Raw genomic sequence first — 21,387 nt, 5'->3', positions numbered from 1 at the left:
TATAGATAGCACACAGGAGGAAAACCAAGTGGTAAGGTTAAGGGCATCCACAATGTGTAGCCAAATGTGAAAATAGCTTTTGGCATAGATGGGAACCATTGTGGACGATGCTGCCAAAGCCAAAAAGATGGAACCGAAGCTCCTTAATTGATTGATTGAAGGAATCGAAAAATGCAACGTCTCTCATCTTTCTCCCGTGCTTGGAAGCTTGTACAGTATAGAGCACAAAGTCTACTCCCCTGTCCCTTCTATCACAAATCACGAAGCAGTGAGGCGTCAAATCACAAAGCACGAATGAAGCAACCATCATTTCACTCTTCGCTGACTCCGCTTTTCCATCGTCTTCTTCGAGAAACCACCTCACCACTCTAAGTTGGACGAACGACGCTATTGTGTAGTACTAGTACATTTACGCGTCCATTGGTTCAACAGACTTCCTGGATGCAAATAAGGCGGTTGTCTTAGCTTGCAGGCGACACTTGTGAATGAATTACTGTTGTCTCCCTCAATGGTGTTCTACATCGAACGCACTTCGCCAAACCATAATGTTCGAGATATCGTTGACGTCACCGCAATGCGGAAGGAAGTCAAATAGTTACTACCTCCATTTTTTGGTACACAAGGCGAGTATATCAAAATTAAAATTTGCATAAGGTCACTAACACTAATCGAGGAAAAATTGATGCGGTTTGCCTCGTACTAGAAACCAAGGACATTAATATACCCTTGCATGCATGCGGAAGTGAGAAGGTTGGTTTGCATGGTGCTGCATTAATCAAGCGATGAGAAGTGAGATGGTTAGCTCTTGAGGCGTTGGACAAAAAATACGCATTAATTGACACGTCAAACGAGGATTTGTATTGATCAATCCCGCGAAGGAAAACCCCGCCTTTCTTTTTTAACACAAGTAGTACTCCTACGTACGTACTTGTATCCTATTTGGGTCTAGTCCTTGCATTGCCATTCTTTTCCACACATTTCTTCCAAGCTTCCCTAATGTTTTAAAAATGAAAAGGAGGTACACTTGCGCACGGCTGTCGCAGTCGCACTACACCCTCACACTGTTGCTCCTACACGCCACGGTCGCACACACCCTCACACAGTCACTCTTGTATGCTGCAAACCCAACCAAGGGAACACACCCTCACTAACACATGCCATCGCATGTGATCAAACCAAACTCAGCCATCCTACCGCTGACACATAGTTTTCGTTCATACAGTATGTTCATCCAACCGCATGTTGGGGAAGATCCGTACGGCCCGTGCAGTTGTCTGCTGGGGAAGCAATGTTTAGAGCATGCTGGCGGCGGGGTTGGAGCTGCGGGCGTGAGCGGCGGGAGGCGGGCACGGTCGGCGGCGGGGCCAGAGTCGAAGGCGTCGGAGGAGGTGTTTGGCCGGTGGCTCGCCGGCGGCGAGGCTGACAGGCAGCGCGGGCGGCGGTCTCCTGGATCGGGGCTGCTCCCGATCTAGAGCTTACGGGGAGCGGGCGGTGCAGGATGGGATCGGCCTGGAGGCGGGCCGCAGATGGTCTGGCCGGGCCCTGGCGGTGCTGGAGAGGCCAGGGGGTGCGTGGCGCCTCCTGAGTGGCTGGAGGGGCGGCTGGCGGCGGCGCTGGCTCGCCCGAAACTGCCAAGTGGCGGCTATTGGGTGGCCAGCGCTGAAAACGAGGAGGGGGGGTGGCGCTGGCTGCGGAAAACAAGGAAGAGGTAGGTAGGAGGCCAAAAATGGAGAGAGGGGGTGTATATATAGGGAAGGTTAGGGTTTGAGGGGGTTAGGAGCGGTTTTCGGAGCCTCCGATCGCGATCCGACAGATCCGATCGAGAGAGGGGTTATGTAGGCCTAGGTGGGCTGAGAGGAGAGGCCTCAGGCTAAGAGGAGAGAAGAGAAGTAAGGCCCGGCGACTGTTCCGGAGACCGAAACGTCCGGCGAAAATACCGGCAACGTTGCCGCTATATATTTAACGGTTGGGCTATCAAACGTGCTCCGAATGCGACGAAACTTGACAGGCGCTCTGACTACAACATAATAAGACCGCACGCCAAGTTTCAACCCATTCCGAGAACATTTTTCGGCCACTCACGAAACAAGGTAAAAAGGGGCGCCGGAGGACATAGGAGCGCCGGATTGCAAAACGAACAACGGGGAAAAAGCTGGGATGCATGAGACGAACATGTATGCAAATGAGATGCACATGATATGAAATGCATGACACGCAAGCAAATGACAAGGCAACAACAATGAATAACTGAAAGACACCTGGGACATCAGACTCGGGGCATTACAACACTCCACCACTACAAGAGGATCTCGTCCCGAGATCTAGAATGGCACCAGAGGGAAAACAGAAGAGAAAGAGAAGAGGTAAAACTAAGTTGCTTCTTTGACAAATGAGTGAAACCAATGAACCTTGAGATGTTGAATAAATTGAAAGAAAGAATGCAACGGAGAAGAGCAAAGTTAAAGGCAGTCTGTTAAGAAAGAGGAACAAGAAAGAACCGATTTGAGTAGCACTCCGGTTGAAAAGAGATGCAAGACTTGATAAAATGGAAGAACTTGAGCGGCGGGCACACACTCTGGTTAAATGGATAGGCATGAAAAGAACATGATCTTCGCAATTCGAGGTGATGATTGAAAAGAGCAACATCCCAAAGCCTCGGGAACAAATAAAAGAATGGATAGAATGAACGGATGGAAACAAGATCTTCTACCTCAAATGAGCTTGAAAAGCATCTTTAGGAGAATGGTCGAACGGAGTTGTTGGAAAACCGACAACGAAAAGAGTAAACTTGTTGTGGGCTTATGGAAAACATCTCGAAATCAAGAGGTGAAATTCTGCCACTAACGGAAAAGACCGGATTGATATGAACAAGGAGAGGAGGAACTAATTTCACCGGGAGGATAGATGAAGAACTTGGGTCATTTATGAGCACCATAAATAGCAACAATCCTTAGGGAAGGCTTTAGGTGAAACATGACACAAGATAACTCCAACGAAGAGGTTTATGGATTAAAAATACCTCATTCTTAACAACATGTGAATCATGAAACATGAACTCAAATTATCAAGAATGACATAATATCCACCTGAAAAGATAAGGTAGAAGAAATTGGACTCCGGATTACAGAATGAAGAATGCTTGAGCTCCTTAGACAAAAATCTCGATGAAAACTTGGAGAAGGAATTAAATCCTTTAGGAACCCTCATCTAGCGCCTACATGAAGAACTCCGGTCACAAAAGGATGATATAAGGAAATTGAAGTTGAAAACACCAGGTGAAGCCTTGCGATGATTTAGATGGATCTTCATGGTGATATAATTGAGAGCACTTGGAACTACAGGAAAAGAAAAGATGAAACATGTGAAACCGAGAATTGATAAGATGAACCACTCCGGAAAGCAGGAATTAAATCACTTGGATGAAACAAGAATAAGAATTATGCTATGCGTATCCTTCACCAATTAAATTGATGACCCACATTGGATTTGGCATACTACTTATTCTCGTAGAAAAGATTAAGATAGATATGGCACAAACTTGGGAAGGTCTTCAAAGAACCACCGATAGGATTTGAAAGAAGGAATGAATAGATATGATAGCGAAGGAAAAGAGATCTTTAAAGGGCCACCGTAAGAATTAGAAATGAATGAAGTAAAGGGATGAATCACTGGTAAGAATTAGCAAATGAACAAAGATACATGAGAGAGTTTAGGTAAAATTGAAACGAAGAGATCACGAGTTGATTAGAGAATATTTGAACGAAGCACTGGTAAGATTTGGAGAACAGCGAATGAATAATTCTGAGATGATGAGCTCCGGAGAATCAAACTGAAAAAGACTGCTGAATTGCTCCGGATGGGTGAAAAGAATTGTCACAATTGAAAACAATTATAAGAGGATGGCATCAAGCTAGCAACATGAATCTTTGAGAGAACAGAGCAAGATATGTAGGAAAACTCTTCTTCGATCTTCAAATGTTGATAATGACGATGAGAACCACCATGACACTTGATGAGACACTTCGGGAGAATCCAAAAACGAAAATGGTTGAGCCAACGATGAGAAGAATTTGACCGATCTTGGAGAAATACATTTGAATGATGATAATTCATTCTTACGTCAAACTTGGAAATGAATTTGAGAGGCTGGTAAAAGACATGTGGGTTAGGGCCCACTGATGTCTACTACACAACCTTCTTCTTGTAGACGTTGTTGGTCCTCCAAGTGCAGAGGTTTGTAGGACAGTAGCAAATTTCCCTCAAGTGGATGACCTAAGGTTTATCAATCCGTAGGAGGCGTAGGATGAAGATGGTCTCTCTCAAGCAACCCTGCAACCAAATAACAAAGAGTCTCTTGTGTCCCCAACACACCCAATACAATGGTAAATTGTATAGGTGCACTAGTTCGGCGAAGAGATGGTGATACAAGTGCAATATGGATGGTAGATAAAGGTATTTGTAATCTGAAAATATAAAAACAGCAAGGTAACTAATGATAAAAGTGAGCATAAACGGTATTGCAATGCGTTGAAACAAGGCCTAGGGTTCATACTTTCGCTAGTGTAAGTTCCCTCAACAATACTAACATAATTGGATCACATAACTATCCCTCAACATGCAACAAAGAGTCACTCCAAAGTCACTAATAGCGGAGAACAAACGAAGAGATTATGGTAGGGTACGAAACCACCTCAAAGTTATTCTTTCCAATCAATCCGTTGGGCTATTCCTATAACTGTCACAAACAGCCCTAGAGTTCGTACTAGAATAACACCTTAAGACACAAATCAACCAAAACCCTAATGTCACCTAGATACTCCAATGTCACCTCAAGTATCCGTGGGTATGATTATACGATATGCATCACACAATCTCAGATTCATCTATTCAACCAACACAAAGGACCTCAAAGAGTGCCCCAAAGTTTCTACCGGAGAATCAAGACGAAAACGTGTGCCAACCCCTATGCATAGGTTCATGGGCGGAACCCGCAAGTTTATCACCAAAACATACATCAAGTGAATCACGTGATATCCCATTGTCACCAAAGATATCCACCGCAAGACATACATCAAGTGTTCTCAAATCTTTAAAGACTCAATCCGATAAGATAACTTCAAAGGGGAAACTCAATTCATTACAAGAGAGTAGAGGGGGAAGAAACATCATAGGATCCAACTATAATAGGAAAGCTCGCGATACATCAAGATTGTATCATCTCAAGAACACGAGAGAGAGAGAGAGAGATCAAACACATAGCTACTGGTACATACCCTCAGCCCCGAGGGAGAACTACTCCCTCCTCGTCAGGGAGAGCACCGGGATGATGAAGATGGCTACCGGAGAAGGATTGCCCCCTCCGGCAGGGTGCCGAAACGGGTCTAGATTAGCTTTCGGTGGCTACGGAGGCTTCTGGCGGCGGAACTCCCGATCTAATCTCCATTCTGGAAGTTTTAGGATACGTGGGTATATATGGGTGAAAGGAGTACGTCGGTGGACCGAAGGAGGGGGCACGAGGCAGCGGGGCGCGCCCCAGGGGGGTGGGCGCGCCCCTACCCTCGTGAGCTCCTCCTTCATCTTCTGACGTAGGGTCCAAGTCTATCCGGTAGGTTTCCTTCCAAAAATAACTTCTCCAGTTGATTTCGTTCCGTTTCGACTCTGTTTGATATTGCTTTTGTTCGAAACACTGAAATAGGCATAAAACATCAAATCTGGGTTGGGCCTCCGGTTAATAGGTTAGTCCCAAAAATAATATAAAAGTGGAAAATAAAGCCAAATATTGCCCAAAACAGTAGATAATATAGCATGGAGCAATCAAAAATTATAGATACGTTGGAGACGTATCACCCACTGAAAAGAAAACACCATTGAAAAGATTGCTTGAAAAGAGAGATTGCACTGGTTGAATTTAAATGGCTTGAAATAGATAACAACCTCGAAATAGGTTGAACGAATGCAGAGTGGAAACACGAATCTTCGAGATATCTTGAGCACTCCAGAACAAATGAATTACGAGGAGTGGATGATTAAGAGGTGCACCGACATGAGAAAGCATTAGAAACGAGGAAAAGGGATATGATCAACACCAAAAGCTTGATTTGAAACCACCGGAGAAGACAAGAATGAAGAAAGATGAACTTGAAGCTCCATTAGAATCTTCATGAGAATCACCGGATAAGAACATTGTAATAAAAGAATGAAGAGACTTCACATCCATAAGATGGATACTTGATTAAGAGAACTGAGTCCTTGAAGAAAAAGGGTGGGAGGGTGGGAAAATAAAGGAAACTTGGGACGGATGAAACAAACAACGTTGAGAAGACTTGAGTTGATCTTGCGGATGTTGAAAAAGATCAGATCCACTTGAAGAGAAGCACACCGGTTGTAAAGAAGTTGAAATGACGAACTCGATGATCAAGAAGGATTAGTATTCACATAGAAATATGAGAACACCGCTTAGGAAAGGTATGGAATCAACATTTGACTTCGAAGTAACTCCAATACCACAATCAAAACAAAAACAAAGGATTGGCTTGCAAAATAAGACGGAACAAACATATGATAGGAGATTTCGTCCGAAGTTTTCGTGGTGGGGCCTACACGGGCTCGATCGTACAACACCATCATGTACAAGGTAGTGCAAATGACATACGAAGCGTCCCTGAGTCAGCATAGCCAAGGACTCTTTAAGACACAACGAGACCACTGTAAAACCAACCGTGGATAGGCGGACCACTAGACGTCGAACCCCAATTTCATATCATACATCTGTCGGAAAGATATCCTAGGATCTACTTGAATTCCCACTTATAAACTCCAGAAAACTGTCTGGTTATGCAATCAGGTGTTGGGGATACAGGGGAAGCATAATAATCTCACCCAAAACTAACAAAACCTACATCCAGCTGTATCCATCCTTCAACACATAACCAAGAAACCTTCGGAAATCATTTACCTCAACCTTCGAAAAAGCATCCGTTATACGAGTTATGGCAATACTCCCGAACTACCGCCCCAGTACTGGGTGGCGTCGAGGTTATCTCACCAACAACTGCATAAAAGAGATTGTCGATGTCGGCAAAACTCAGGAATTCCAGAACTACAACGATAAAATTGTGACGACAACACCTCGGAGCTCAACTCCCTGGGACACTGCCACAACCCCTAAATGTCAGGAGGCACCAAGAACAATGTTCTCGTCACAAATCCATTGGAACGATTCCAAGATACCCACGTGATCCTAAATTTTTTTAGTGAAATTTGAGAAGAGAAGAGTCAAAATTCTACGTCAGGATGCCTCACCAGAGCGACGAAGGGACTGAGGAGTAAAAAGAATCCTACTCTCTGATATATATAATCCTAAATGACTCAAAAAAAATTTCTAGACTCAACAACGCCAACGATTCAATCAAGTAGGGGGCTCCTAAGGTCGGGGAACGCTCTGATTACCAACTTGTAACGCCCACGATGCGGCTATATCTCCCACGTGTCAAAGCATGACTTAGAGGCATAACCGCATTGTAAGCAATGTCGCAAGTGGGGTAATCTTCACACAACCCATGTAATGAATAAGGAAAAGAGGTACATAGTTGGCTTACAATCGCCACTTAACACAATACATGAATATAGCATTACAACATCCAGATACAATCAAGGTCCGACTATGGAACCAAAATAAAGAACAACCCCAAATGCAACAAAGTCCCCGATCGCCCCAACTGGGCACCACTACTGATCGTCTGCAAAGGAAACATAGTATCGTCCTGAGTCCTCATCGAACTCCCATGTGAGCTTAGTCGAATCTCCTGGAGCGGTATCATCGGTCCCTGCATCTGTTTTTGGAAGTAATCTGTGAGCCACGGGGACTCAGCAATCTCACACCCTCAAGAACAAGACTATTTAAGCTTATAGGTAGGGTAAAAGGTATGTGAGGTGGAGCTGCAGCAAGCAATAGCATATATGGTGGCTAACATACGCAAATGAGAGCGAGAAGAGTAAGCAAAGCACGCTCGAGAAACTATGATCAAGAAGTGATCCTAGAACAACCTACGCCAAGCATAACTCCAACACCGTGTTCACTTCCCGGAGCCGCCCGAGAAGAGACCATCATGGCTACACACGCGTTTGATGCATTTTAGTTAAGATAAGTTTCAGGTTTTCTACAATCGGACATTAACAAATTCCCATCTGCCCATAACCACGGGCACGACTTTCAAAAGTTCATAACCCTACAGGGGTGTCCCAACTTAGCCCATCACAAGCTCTCACGGTCAACGAAGGATATTCCTTCTCCCAGGACGGCCCGATCAGACTCGGAATCCCGGTTACAAGACATTTCGACAATGGTAAAACAAGACCAGCAAGACCACCCGCTGTGCCGACAAATCCTGATAGGAGCTGCACATATCTCGTTCTCAAGGCACACCAGTTAAGCTAAGCGTACGGGAGCCAACGTAACCCAAGTTGCCAAGGGACGGCCCCGCACAGTGCTCTGGGTTGGACCAACACTTAGAGAAGCACTGGCCCGGGGGTTTAAATAAAGATGACCCTTGGGTTGGCCGACCCAAGGGAAAAAAAGGCTAGGTGGCGAATGGTAAAACCAAGGTTGGGCCTTGCTGGAGGAGTTTTATTCAAGGCGAACTGTCAAGGGGTTCCCATTATAACCCAACCGCGTAAGGAACACAAAATCAAGGAACATAACACCGGTATGACGGAAACTAGGGTGGCAAGAGTGGAATAAAACACCAGGCTGAAGGCCGATCCTTCCACCCTTTACCAAGTGTATAGATGCATTAATTAAAATAAGAGATATTGTGATATCCCAACAAAAACTCATGTTCAAACATGGAACAAACTCCAATCTTCACCTGCAACTAACAACGCTATGAGAGGGGCTGAGCAAGGCGGTAAGATAGCCAAACAACGGTTTGCTAGGACAAGGAGGGTTAGAGGTTTGACATGGCAATATGGGAGGCATGATAAGCAAGTGGTAGGTATCATAGCATAGGCATAGCAAAAGAGCGAGCATCTAGCAAGCAAAGATAGAAGTGATTTCGAGGGTATGGTCATCTTGCCTACAAAGTTCTCCGAGAAGACGAAAGCTTGATCCTCGTAAGCGTACTCAACGGGTTCCTCGATCACGTACTCGTCTCCTGGCTCTACCCAAAAGCAAGAACACAAGCAAAGGAAGACACAATCAACCACGTGCAATGCACAAGCAACATGATGCAAAACATGCCATGATATGCCGGATGCGATATGTGATGCATATGCATGTTTCGGAAAGGAAAGATTGAACCTGGCCTCAAATTGGAAAACCAAGAGTGCCACTGGAAAGAGGAGTTGATTTCGGTCGAAATCGATATAAAGATCACCGGAATCGGATGCACGGTTTGGAAATGGCAAGCGAAACAAATATGACACGAGGCCATCTAAATGCATCAAGAACATCAAGCTAATGCACTCTAACATAGCAACAAAAATACATGGCAGGGATCCACCCAAGATTCTTGACAAAAGATGAACACTGATCTATGGCTAAATCACTCAATAGCAGGTTCAAACAAGCATGGCAAAAGGGCAAAAGATAACAGGTTACAAACTTAGTGAAAATAACATCAAGTCAGGAATTTAACATCAGGAAGCAATGTTTAGAGCACGATAACGGCATGCTACAAGAACATATCATGGCAAGGCAAGGCATGGCATGAAGCTACTCAAATCATACAACAAAAGTCCCTTACTGACCATAAGCCAAAAAGGATCAGAAAATACAATGGCAACCATGTGAACATAGCAATTATCGTTAACAGGTTCGGACCTAGTAGAAAAACGGGAACATGGCAAAACAGATATGAAGTAGGCATGTTTACAAGCTCGATGCACTCACCACAAGGCATTGCATGACAAACTAAGCATACCCCAAGCAAGTAGACATGGCATAGAAGCTAAACATGGCAAGAACAACAACAAAGCATGCATGGATCAACTACAACAACCTTGGCAAAAATGCTTAACATGTAAACATTCTGCTAGGAACATTTTATAGCAAAAGTAGAGGTCAATTGAGTCAAGCTAGGGTGCTCCATAATTGCAGGCAAAGACATGGATGGATAGAGAACAACAATATGTACAAAACATCCTTAGTGATCATGCTCAAAAGAGGCAGGGATCACTCTGTAGCAACAAGAATACATGGCATAAAAATATTGACAGGACAAAGACTTAGAATATTTCTAAGTCCCTGAAATCAGCAACATTACGAGAGCTACTTTGCATGCTTGTGCTAGTCACCACAGAGATCACAAAAATACAAGGCATACACCCCTGTAAAACATGGCATGGCATACTTCAAAACTCATGTAGGGCTCAAGTTCATAGGAGGCACACATCAATCATGGCAAAAATGACAAAAGTCCAATTAATGATATGAATCTGAAACTAACAGAAAATAGCACTCTTGCAACAACATTTAGGGCATCAAGATGAGCTCAAATGAACATGGTGCAATGGAATGAAATGAAGTACTCGTCGAGACGAACAATTTTATATGCTACACGCACGAATCGGAGCAATGAGTGCAAAGTTACAGCAGGTCAAAGGGGCACTTGAAAGTGAATATTTCTGGGACTTAGCAAAATATCACCTCGCTGGATCTAGGGTTGCGCGGCATAGACTTCGAGGCACGGCTGGAGTAGAGGAGGTGGAGCAATCCGGCGAGGTGCGGGGCGGCGGATCCGGTCGGCCCCGACCCTGATCCGGCCAGAGGGGGTTCCGGCGATGAGGAGGGGGCCGGGCGTAGTGGCGCAGATGCAAGGCGCGGCGAGGCGCCAACGATGGGCGGCGGTGCAGCACGCAGGCGGTGGGGTAGGCGCTGCGGGCGCGAGCGGCGGGAGGCGGGTGCGGTCAGCGGCAGGGCTGGAGTCGAAGGCGTCAGAGGAGGTGTCTGGCCGGTGGCTCGCTGGCGGCGAGGCTGACGGGCAGCGCGGGTGGCGGTCTCCTGGATCGGGGCTGCTCCTGATGTGGAGCACGGGAGAGCGGGCGGTGTGGGCCAGGATCGGCCCGAAGGCGGGCCGCAGATGGGCCAGCCGGGACCTGGGCGGCGCGGGAGAGGCCAAGGGGCGCGTGGCGCCTCCTGAGTGGCTGGAGGGGCGGCTAGCGGCGCCGCTGGCTCGCCCAGAACTGCCAAGTGGCGGCGGTTGGGTGGCCGGCGCTGAAAATGAGGAGGGGGCGCTGGCTGCGGAAAACGAGGAAGAGGTAGGTAGGAAGCCAAAAATGGAGAGAGGGGGTGTATGTAGGGAAGGTTAGGGTTTGAGGGGGTTAGGAGGGGTTTTCGGAGCCTCCAATCGCGATCTGACGGATCTGATCGAGAGAGGGGTTATGTAGGCCTAGGTGGGCTGAGAGGAGAGGCCTCGGGCTAAGAGGAGAGAAGAGAAGTGAGGCCCGGTGTCGGGGATATACCCCGCGGTGTAAACCGGCCGGAAGTTAACCCGCCCGGACTTGACGGTTTATCTGAAGACCCCGCTGACACTTGGCAAGTTACTGGCGACCCGCCCTGACCTGGCGGTTTACAAGAAGCCCACCTAGTCATTATGACTCACTGGTGATCCGGCGTGCGGGATCGACGGATGATAAGGCCCAAAGCCCAGAAGGCCGGTTCACATTTAACGGTGGGCCGGTTTAAGAGGAAAGGCATGAGGAACATTATCTTACAAGGAGCTAAGACCTGGACTTGTATCCGGTTTGTATTAGAGATAGACCAGTCCTAATCCTAATAGGACTCTACATGTAACCAGCCCCTCCAACATATATAAGGAGGGGCAGGGCTCCCCAAAAGGGACAAGATTGACAAGTTGGACAAGTTAGGTTTAGACAATAGCTCTCGAGATAGAGCACTCTTGTAACCATGATCATCATCATCAATATCAATGAAGCAGCATGTAGGCTTTTACCTCCATCATGAGGGGCCGAACCTGGGTAAAACATCGTGTCTCTCGTCCCGCTCAACCCCTCTCAAGCTACCACATAGATGTGTTGGCCTCGCGACTAAGTCCTAACACTAAGGACATCTGCCGTGATAATTCCACGACAGTTGGCGCCCACCGTGGGGCCTGCGCACATTAGTGTTGAGTTCTTGAAGGGAATTTTTTAGGGATCGAGAAGCTCACGATTGAAGAAGAGCCGGTACGAGTAATCGCGTTGGAGCAAGCTTGAGCTGAGCCAAAAAGTTCATCCTTTTTTGTGATCAGAGTGATGATTAACTTTGGATCTGACATATACCAATTGGAGAGAGGAGATTAGTTAAACAAAGCGATCCAGCAGGACGGACAAGAGTTTGTCTGTACACACATAGATCACCCGAGACCGCGGCTATTCGTCGCCGAGGGTACCATGAGTTTTTTCTAATCGGAAGAAACAACCGCGTCTCGGCCCCCAAGACTAATCCCACGTGAAGCCTCAAGACATTAAGTGGAGTACTACTTTGACTCAAAATATGGATCAAGTCAACACGGTTCAGAAACGGAGCCAGCCACGATGGACTCCTGCACCCGCCTACAGGACGCCCGACGGCCAGATCCGCCCCGGCCTCACTCCAAGTCGCCTCCTCCACCTCTGAGTCGCTGCTGCCGGCTGTCTTCAAAGCTGAACTACTCGCCTGCCAAGTCAACCGCGTCGGTTTCTATCCTCGCCTTGGCTCCGCCTTGAGACACCGCAGCCTTGCCGCAAGCCAGCCTTGTCACGCCCGGCCACCTCCGTCTCTGATCTGAGTCGGCGGGTGCTTTTGCCTCCGTGGCCGCAACCCCGCCGGCCGGCCGCCTCTGCTAAAGCCGCTGTTGTACCTCGCCGGGTTACTACCAACATGCCCTTCGTTGCGCCTATGAGCCACCCTCGCCGAGCCGCCTCAAATCCACCTCGGCCTTGAGACGCCATTACCATGGCCGGTTAGCCTCCGCCTTTCCTGCAATCCATAGTGGTCGCGGCCCGCTTCAGTCCACCTCGGGCTGGCCTCGCTGAGCCGCCGTTAAGTCACCGGTTGACCCGCCGCCGAGCACCTACAAACTGGCCGTCCTCCTGCACCTTAAACAGCCGCTGGCTCGCGGGCCGCCCGGATTAAATCACCTCTTCTACGACGGATCGACGCCGAGCCAAGTCATGTGCTACCAATGAGTCATGTTCTACTGTCCGGGTCTCGCCTCAGTCGTAACCCACCAAGTCGCCGCCTGTCGCCGGGTTACCGCACCACCATGGCTCTGTCTACAAACTGCCATCGCTAGGAGTGGCCAACCGCCATGGGGGCTGCGGACGAACCGGCATTTTCTGCCACAAATGACCAAGTCACCGTGGCCCGGGTCAGCCCGCCTCACGTTGCCTCCGCTGGAGAGCCGGCCTGTAACTGTCTGCCTCATCATCGCTTCTGAACCACCGACACAGCAAATCGCCGTTCCACCTCCAATGCAGATGAATCGCCGCCCGCGCTTCAGGCCTCCTCCGCTGTAGCTTCGAAGCGCCTCTGTGGCTACTATTCCTTCAAGCCACCTCGGTTCCGGGTCACTTTGCCTCCACACAGTGCTTCTAGTCATTGTCGTCGTCTTCATCTCCGAGCCGCCCTGGTCGCGCCCCGCGATTTGGTAGCGCTGTCTCTCCTGAGCCGCCTCGCGCGGTTCTGCACCGCCGGGTCATGACCCGTGGCTCTCTCCATAAGCCGGTCATCCAGCAAAAACATCAGGTGATACCTATCTTATCTGTTTCATCTGTATACAGTATCTATCTGCGAAACAGTTACTCTGTCTTGTAGTATTTTACGCAGGACAAAGTCCACTACAAAGTGGTATTATGCCACGGAGATGGAGGCATGCCGACATCATTTTAGTACAGATGGTTGTTGTTACTCAACGGACTCCCGCACCGGTTTACAACGCCGTGGCCGTCACTCGCGACCGCGCCGGCTTACAAACGCCGTGGCCATCTACCGCGGCTGACTCGGCCATGATTGATTTCAGCTTCACGACGGTGATCATCAACTCCACTGTGGATAACCCTTGGCATGATATATCAGGTGAAACCCATCCAATATATTTATATTGCCTTCTTTAAAAGAGCAATTACTCCGGTTTCCAAAGTTGTTTAATGCAGGACCCTAAACCGCCATATTGGTGCAAATTTAAAGGCCGTTAGAAAATTTCCGGTTGAAATGAAGATTTCGGTTTAAAATCCGGTTCAAGGGAAAGATGTCTCCCACAAAGTTTTGAAGCTCTCAATATCCAGTTCAAGATCCCGGTTCAAGAAGAATTTATCTCTTGCAAAAAGGTAAAAATTTCCAAAGAGGACCTGCTGCCATGATGCGCGGTTCAAACATGGGTATCCTTTTTTATTGGCTTATCATATTATTGATCACTTGGGGGCTTGGTTGTATTCGAACCATAGTCACACCTTTTGATCGGCTCAAAACCAAATCAATCTGGGGCCAAAGAGAGTGTTGTAAAACAACAACTCAAACATAGGCACCCAATGAGCACAGCTCAAAACGTTACTTGGGGATTCTTTGCTATCGAAATGAACTTAGAATCTACACTTGTAATGGGCTATCAAGCAATGGCTTGGAAGCCTGGTGTATACACCTAAAACCCCGGGTTAACCTGCCTATTTCAGTAAGTCACTCTGCCCAGGTAAACCTGGTATGACCCTTCGAACTTTGACAAGTTACTCTAAAAAGAAGACCCTGAACTTGTCAAGTTAAAACGATGATTGGTTAAGGATTGAGGACCATCTTAAAAGGCTTTGCAAAAATGGTTTAACTCAGTGGCCTAGCAGCCCATGAAAAGCCTCGAATTTGGGGCCTGGCAGCCCATGAAAAGCCTCGACTACAACGGTTTTATTTGCTTTTTGCTAAGTTTTGCTTTCTTTTGATAAGATTTGTGATGCTTTCAAACCGGCGTTTATCAACCCGGTTAGGCTGTCAACTACAAGTTGTCAGTACACGATCAAGTTATAATCCGGAGACTATCAACCCGGTCTGGTTTGACTACGAGTCGCCAGTATTATATGTGGTTAAACCGGTGTTTATCACAACCCGGTACGGTTTTATCTTAAACCGGCACAATATGGAAGGAGTTATCAGTACTCAAGATTGGGGTTATCACCTTTACTACAAAAAGTTGGTAAAACCAACAATGTGATTCAATTTCATAGGTATGATATATTTCATATTTGATTATTCTTAAAGTGCAGCCTTGGTTATAAACCTGGGTTATATGTTGAGCATTATGACCCGTCAGGCGGTAAACCGTCAGGACACTTTAAACTTGTTGTATGCAGAAACAGATTTGTTAAACCGGCCTGGCTTCGGACTATAAGTCACCAGTATATATATTTGGATTGCGCCATTGGAATCACGCGCTTATAAATCATTGGGTTATATTATTCAAATAGCCAAACTTGGCTGGATTTTCATTATGATATTGAATGAATAAGGTTTTCATACCGGATTATATTATCTTGAATAGCCAACATGGCTGGATTTTTATGGTTATTAATAACCGGTATTATTTAATTTTCAAAGTCGCTTTAGCGCAATGGCTATTATTTTATCAAACGATATGATTTATTCTACAATGGAAGGAATAGTCCCGAGTCGCTGCAGGCTTACAACCCGGCACTTGGGGGCTAGATTATTCAAATTGAGATTACATGCAAGTCTCATGTCCCTGCAAGCATGCACCATGACACTTGGGGGCTAATGCAAAGTCATTTTTACTAGTCTTATTGAAGACCCGACTCATCATATTATAATGAGCCGGCCCTTGGGGGCTACCAATTGCTCCTATCAACAATTCAAGGTACACAAGTTTTCGTCCATAATATTGAAGGATCCATTGCTTAGTTGGTAAAACACAAAGCTCTTAACCTTGTGGACGTGGGTTCAAGCCCTACGATGGAAGCTACATTATGAGATGTTATTTTCATTAAAGTATATATCAAGTCCTGGTTCATTATTATCTTACTAAGTCGGCCCTTGGGGGCTACACATCACTGCTCAAGTCTACATGATTATATTTATAAAGTCCCTGCTAATTATTGCATAATGACCCGGCCCTTGGGGGCTACACTGATTGAAGTTTTTATAAGCAATTGCAAGTCCCAGGTTGCTACAAGCATGACAACCCGGCACTTGGGGGCTACATATATGGAGTATTCAGTTTATCTGATCGAGATGAACAAACCGGATTTCTTCAAGGTTGAAACACTTATTGGAAGCAAGTCTTAAGTTATCACTATGTTCTCCTCTTAAGACTTGGGGGCTACAGGTATTATGCATATAAAGGAGGAACATCTTCATTTTATTAGTTTTGAGCAAATCAGGAAGAACAATTAGATGACCCGGTCTCGACAACAATTATGATCCGGCGCCATCAATATTTATAAACCAGCCATTTTTGTAATATTAAACCGGCAAGTTTTACATCTTCAAACCGGCTGAATATTAGATAAGTATTTTCAGACCCATATTTCTTAAACCGGTGGAGCTGAGTCAAAGGAGTTATTCTTCACAATATTTCTTGATGACAAGCCAATGTCGGAAAATTGATTATGAAGCTGATCTATTGACCCGGATTTCCCAGAAGGAGGAAATAACAAGGACTTAAGGATGATCAGGTACCGTTTAAAAAAATTCTTAACCCGGAGCATAATCTGTCAAATTTGTTCTTGTGTTTATTTTGCAGCATAAGTTTACCATGAATAAATCCAAGCTAAACTTGGGGGCTAATGTCGGGGATATACCCCGCGGTGTAAACCAGCCGGAAGTTAACCTGGCCGGACTTGGCGGTTTATCTGAAGACCCCGCTAACACTTGGCGAGTTACTGGCGACCTGCCCTGACCTGGCGGTTTACAAGCAGCCCACCTGGTCATTATGACTCACTGGTGATCCGGCGTGCGGGATCGACGGATGAGAAGGCCCAAAGCCCAGAAGGCCGGTTCACGTTTAACGGTGCGCCGGTTTAAGAGGAAAGGCATGAGGAACATTATCTTACAAGGAGCTAAGACCTGGACTTGTATCCGGTTTGTATTAGAGATAGACCAGTCCTAATCCTAATAGGACTCTACATGTAACACGCCCCTCCAACATATATAAGGAGGGGCAGGGCTCCCCAAAAGGGACAAGATTGACAAGTTCCACAAGTTGGACAAGTTAGGTTTAGACAATAGCTCTCGAGATAGAGCACTCTTGTAACCATGATCATCATCATCAATATCAATGAAGCAGGATGTAGGCTTTTACCTCCACCGTGAGGGGCCGAACCTGGGTAAAACATCGTGTCTCTCGTCCCGCTCAACCCCTCTCAAGCTACCACATAAATGCGTTGGCCTCGCGACTAAGTCCTGACACTAAGGACATCTGCCGTGATAATTCCACGACACCCAGCGACTGTTCCGGAGACCGAAACGTCCGGCAAAAATACCGGCAATGGTGCCGCTATATATTTAATGGTTGGGCTATCAAACGAGCTCCGAATGCGGCAAAACTTGACAGGCGCTCTGACTACACCATAATAAGACCGCACGCCAAGTTTCAACCCATTCTGAGAACTTTTTTCGGCCACTCACGAAACGAGGTAAAAGGGGGCGCCGGAGAACATAGGAGCGCCGGATTGCAAAACGGACAACGGGGAAAAAGCTCGGATGCATGAGACGAACATTTATGAAAATGAGATGCACATGATGACATTATATGAAATGCATGACACGCAAGCAAATGACATGGCAACAACAGCGAATAACTCAAAGACACCTGGCACATCAGACTCGGGGCGTTACAGATCCGTACGGCCCGTGCGGTTGTCTGTTGGGGAAGAAGAAGAGGTGAGGAAGAAGGGTTAGGAGATGTAGGATATCCAAACGCCTGAAATGATGAAAGTCGGGTGACTTGCATAAATATATGTTCTTACACAACAAAAGATCCCTAAAAACAACAACCTAAAGAAAATCTATCACTGCTCGCGGAACGAGACGACCTCATCATCTTTGGCTGCCGGCGCGAACCAGCCGTAGCTTCCAACATGTCTCTCTACACCGTGGTTGCCCTCGGCCTCTAGCTACTCGTTCACGCGGAGCGTGCGGGCGCTCTACAGGAACGAGAGCACCGCCCGGTTCAAGTCCAGGACGTCTGGTTCCGCCTGCAGGAGGGCCTTGATGGCAGCAGCATTCATGCGCACCGCATCGAGTTGAGCCTCTGCCACCCAGTTCAAGTCCAGGACGGCTGGTTCCGCCTGCAGGAGGGCCTCGATGGTAGTGGCATACGCGTGCTCCGCGTCGAGTTGTGCCTCCGCCGCCCGGTTCATGTCTAGGATGTCCGGTTCCGCCTGCAGGACGGCCTCAATGGCAACGGCATCCGCGCGCTCCGCATCAAGTTGAGCCTCCGTCGTCCAGTTGAGATCCACGACATACGGTTCCGCCTACAGGAGGGCCTCGATGGCAGCGGCATGCACGCGCTCCGCGTCGAGTTGGGCCTCCGCCTCCCGGTCCTGCTTTAGTATCGCCAGGCTGAACCGCTGGTCCGCCTGCACCATGGGGGACCCGAACGGTTGCACGAAGTCGACATCCATCATCTCATACGCATCGGGGGCCTTCTATGCCGTGACCTCTGCCATGAACATTGGATCGAGTTCCTACTCCTCGGAGCTTGGCTCTAGAGAACTCGGGGATTGGCCTGCTACAAAGCGAGCTTGGGAACGGAGGTCTGTGGCACCGATCGCCGCTGTAATTTCTGCACGGCCCTCTGGCGTCAGCATCTTGTAGTACGTGATCTTGCGGTGCACCATGGCTTTCCGGTGAACTAGGGGACGCTTGGTGTGGTCTAGGGGATTGAAAGCTGGCTGAATGGGCTGGAGAAGAGGTGTGGTTTTGGGGCAATGGTTGGCGTAGGCCGAGCAGCAAAGGTTCTGGTGTGAATAGTGGTTCCAGTGACGACCAGTCAATCGGTTTTGACTGTACATCACTCTTGTCGCGTTTGCGGTTCACCCTTTCACACTGAACCCTCCATGTCACTCACTGAATGGAACACACTTCGTCTTGCATTTTGGCTCACTTGTGGGACTGCGGTTGAGAGCAAACCGACGTCCCCCCCCCCCCGCGTCATTTATACTACTACTCCCTCCGTTTTATGCGGAGTAAATAAAAACAGAGGGAGTATACTATGAATGAGGATCCCCTGACGTGGCCGAACCAATTGAGTAACTCACATGTGGGGCCTAGCAAGCATGGGACCCGGAAATTAGTGACAAAAATGCAGGGTAAGGCAGGGATACCTACGTCACATGATCCACTTCCACTACTATACTAGTACTATCAGCACTGCATACTGTACAACAGATGTTGTCAATACTCCACTAGTATTGTTGGACAGGGAGCTTAAAAAAGTTACTATTGGACTGGCTATACGTGGTGAAATCCCAGTAGGAAGAGCATGCGCGAGAACAAGCACATTCATGTGTTTGAAAACAAATTGGAAACCATCTCTGTTTGAATACAAATATAGGAGTACGTACGAATCTAAAAATATTGATTGGGCGTTGTTGAATGTTGATACTTTTTTCTGTAAGTTTGATCAAAGTAGAGATACTGCTTTGACTACACATAAAACTTATATGTAAACTAGAAAGGATCGGAGGGAGTATATTGTACGTTCAAAAGCAAAATGAACATTGAATACCATGTATATATGATTTGATGATGTTATGATCACCGGTTCAAAATTTTGAATCCGCCTTAGGTATCACACATGCACCCACTCGTTCTCTCTCGATTTTATCTCGGGGTCCGGATATTGATTGAAAGAGGACTAGGGTGGGTATAGTATGTTTGTTTCACTTATGAACGTACAATATACTCCCTCCGATCCCCACAGACCCCCCCCCCCCGCGGGTCATTTCCATCATATAAATAGACCAAACCTTTATCTCCTTGCACGACACGCAATTGATCTGTCAACATCAATCGATCTCGTCAAGATGTGTTGGGGCATGAACCGAATGGGATGTCATAACTAAGACGGGAAGCGACACATAGTGGAGGCAAGGTGAAACTTTAAATGAACCATTTGTCTATATGCATGTCAAACAAATTACAACATTGGAAATACAAGCATGGTCTAGGCCCACAAGCGAATGATACTCAGCGGAACGTTCAAATGAGGCATGCGGGAGGATGGACTTAACCGGAGGGCGGCATGATCGATGGAGAAGAGGGTTGGAGAGGAATGAGAAATAAGCAAGGCCACATGATTATACTTGAACGACTCAAATAAACAATAAGTTGTCTCGTTTTCCCTTCCGTCTTGGTCACGGAGTAAGATACTCACTCCGTTTTTGTTTACTCTGCATATTAGGTTTGACTAAAGTCAAACTTCATAAAATTTAACCAAATTTATAGAAATATATGAACATTTACAATAGCAAATCTGTATGATGTGAAAGTATATTCAATAATGAATCTAATGGTATTGATTTGTTATTGTATATGTTATTATTTCTGTTTATAATCTTTGTCAATGGTTACAAAGTTTGACTTTGAGCAAAGCTAAAATGCGGAGTAAATAAAGACAGAGGGAGTACACAGGGACTAGTATAGTTACTACTACCGGAACATGGTAAGTTGGACCCCTAAATGCGGGCACGGACCGGGCACACCTCATTTATTCCTTGAAACAGTCGGACACCTACAGTAACACACCATCCGGCTACTTAATCAAGTGTTATGCTTCACTAGTTGAAAAGGAAAAGGGTGGTGCCGTACCCAAAACCACCACACTTGGGGCTGGGGTAACAACTTGGTACTGTACCACATTTGAACCATGACACAAAAACCTAATGTTCGGCTCTTAATGCATAACGCGGAGCATTGGCGCTCGAATTTGGCCGGGAAAACGGAGAAACTAACATGTGGGGCACACATGTCGGGATGACATGGCGCATACTAGTCCAATGGAGGAGTTGGCCCACGACCTCCACGCCACTGGCAACCATTCATGTGGGTCATGGGGGCCAGCAACGTGGCGCAGCTCCCGCACCGCCTCTAGACACGATGACCACGATGAGCGACACGCTCATCATCGTTGGACACGCTCGGCTTTAGTGTGCCGAGGGTGGCGTTAGCGCTGTGGCACGACCAACAGATCAACACCTGGCTCGTCAAGCATGCATGGGGCACTGAAGTGCGCACCCGCTGCGACGCGTCCTTGGAGTGTTGTAGCACGGCCAACTGCATCCCCAGGACCAGAGACCATGCCGGGTTGTCTTGCTTTTTCAATGACATGTGCGGATCGCATGTGAGCAGAGGGCATCTCCAACATTGCCACGACCGCAGCTGACTACCCTGGCACACCAAAACCA

This window comes from Triticum aestivum, chromosome 7A (assembly GCF_018294505.1).
Source record: "Triticum aestivum cultivar Chinese Spring chromosome 7A, IWGSC CS RefSeq v2.1, whole genome shotgun sequence".
Lineage (NCBI taxonomy): Eukaryota > Viridiplantae > Streptophyta > Magnoliopsida > Poales > Poaceae > Triticum > Triticum aestivum.
This window is presented reverse-complemented; position numbering follows the sequence as displayed.